The sequence below is a fragment of the Micromesistius poutassou genome (genome assembly GCF_964030765.1).
Source record: "Micromesistius poutassou genome assembly, chromosome: 6".
NCBI classification, from domain to species: domain Eukaryota; kingdom Metazoa; phylum Chordata; class Actinopteri; order Gadiformes; family Gadidae; genus Micromesistius; species Micromesistius poutassou.
In genome coordinates this window covers 1,516,486-1,518,985 of record NC_140276.1, presented here as the reverse complement: position 1 = coordinate 1,518,985, position 2,500 = coordinate 1,516,486, and the positions used below count along the sequence as shown (strand labels likewise).

At 50.9% G+C, this 2,500-nt stretch overlaps 1 protein-coding gene across 1 annotated transcript in view; it reads left to right on the top strand.

Annotated features, from left to right (window-relative positions):
* ndst1a (N-deacetylase/N-sulfotransferase (heparan glucosaminyl) 1a) overlaps positions 1-2,500 on the top strand; it is a gene marked incomplete at its 5' end in the record, with an annotated part of 12,787 nt that overhangs the window by 3,531 nt on the left and 6,756 nt on the right.

Here is a 2,500-nt window from a genome sequence, read left to right as displayed (position 1 = left end):
TACCTTTTAACGTCCACCGCCACCACACACCGAATCGACTACCTCTCTCCCCCCCCCGCCGCCCCTCACTCTGGCTTTGTGCGCTATCATAAGCATCTCGCCGCCGGTGCGGTGTGGACCCTCTGGCTGGGGGGGGGGGGGGGGGGGCTATATGTTTAATAGGTGTGCTGAGCACCGTGATGCGTCTTTGTGTCAGAGCACAATGAGAGACTTAAGTGCACTGAATGCAAATTAATCTTGTGGGGGTGGCAGCGTCTGAATAGACTGTGGTTTGGGGAGAGAGGGAGAGAGGGAGGGAGAGAGAGGCGGGAGATGTGATGGGGTCGGGGTGGGGGTGGTGGAGGAGGAGGAGGAGGAGAAGGCGCTGAGGGGATGTGGGTTGTAGTCGGCGCTGGCCCATTCATCATGCAGTGCCTGCTGCGATGCACCGGGGTCAGACCCGCACAACACAATTACAGCCTGTTCTGGAGGGCTGTGCTCGGTGCCACTCCGTACCGACTGTGCTCCGTTGTGTTGTGTTGTGTTGAGTCTCTTCTGTTCTCTGCTCCCTCCGACACCCCCCCCCCCCCCCCCCTTCACACCATCACCGTTTCCACGCGCTACACTTTCTTTTGGAGTATTATTTTTTTTGATTATGTGGTTTTTTTTTCTTTTTGTCGCTCGTCCTTTGGTCTAATTTGTCTTTTGAAGTTGCTGTTCGAAGGCAGAAAAACACCCGACCAAATGACTTTTGTGTTCCATAATTGTCGTGACCTATTCTTTACTCTCCTAAGGACACCGTCGTGTTGTGTAATTGGTCTAAAGACAGAAAGGTTATGTTCCGTATTTGTACACTGGTGGATCCACCGCCAGACCCCCCCCCACCCCCCCCCCCCACCCCCACCCCCCCAAAATCCCCAAATCCCCCCCCAGCCCAGCCGCACGCTCCACTGACTTTCTTTCTTTTTTTTTTTTGTATTTTTGTCCTTTTTCCTTCTTAATTTTCTTTATGATTGACAGCCTTGGTTGGCTTGAGAAGACTGTGCACCCCCCTCCGCCCCCCCCCCCCGACACCCCCCCCCGCATGACTGACAGTCCTTCATGAGCCCACGGCTGTTCTCCACCAAAATGTTTATCCAAGCCTCTCCGATCAGCGGAAAACCTCTCGCTGTCCCTGTCTGTCCGAGCTGCTACACTCTCTCCTCACGCGGCGCAGCGGAGGCCGGCCTTGGTGCTGCCTCCAGTACCTCAGCCTCTAGTACCTCAGCCTCTAGTACCTCAGCCTCTAGTACTACACACACCTACCACCGTTTCAAATACCATAAATATATTATATATATAAGTAGTATTTTTATTTTTTATTTTTTTGTCCCTGTGATAATTGTTCGTGGCATCTTCAGATTGTGTATTTTTTTAAAAGTGTTCTCTCAATCAACAGCTTCACTGACTGCACCAGTCGGCGTCGTTTTTTTTGCGGTGTGTTCGAATCGGTAACGCAATACTACACTAAAACTAATGATTAAAAGAGTAAAAAGAATGAGCTAATTACCCTGCCTAGCCCATGTCCACCTTAACCAAACCAAGATGCATCGCATCGACGGCTCAAGGCTAGCTCTCACTTCAACGCCGCTCTCCGTAGCCTGAAGCGCTAATAAAAAAAAAATCTCCTTAATGACTGCAGTTGTTTTTACACCCTCTTGTGTCTCCCAGCCCGGCATTAAACCCGGCCGTGTTGTTGCAGCAGCAGCGCCGTAGTAGTAGCAGTGTGTCCAATCCAATCTTAATGGTCTGTGGCACCTGCTGCACCTGTCGCGCCCCTCCCAGGAGCAGGGGGGGGGGCGGCAGCCTGCCTGTTGTCAGATGGTCCTGTTGAGATTGTCGCCATGATGTGTGGACACACACACCAGGGGTCCGGCTGTCTGGCTGATTGTTTGGCTGCAGAGGCTGATGCCACAAGGGGTGGGCCGCAACGGTGTGAGGCGTTAAGGGACGGAGCACCACTCCTTTTTGAAGTCGAGGAACCCTCCCCCAAGAGAAATCAAAGATAACCTAATTGTGTGTGTGTGTGTGTGTGTGTGTGTGTGTGTGTGTGTGTGTGTGTGTGTGTGTGTGTGTGTGTGTGTGTGTGTGTGTGTGTGTGTGTGTGTGTGTGTGTGTGTGTGTGTGTGTGTGTGGTCCTGCTGCTGTAAACACAACATATGTTTAGCCTACATAGGATGGAATGTGTTTATGCCAAACTCCTATTCCAACACATTCACCAAAAGCCTTCAAATGTTCATTCTTATATAATTTATTTTTTGTTGCAGTCAATGACATTTCCAGTGCAGGTGCACCAGGTAATTAATAGCTTTTGTTGGGCTCTCTGTGTCCCTCTCGCCGTTCACGTTCCGTAACCAGGTTACGGGTTGGTTAGATGACTAACCTGGATCTCTTCTGTAGAAACACAACACGCAAAAACTCGAAGCGCGAGGCCAACCTTTGAGTGCTGGGGTAAAAATCATCATGTGAGAAAGTGTTTCAT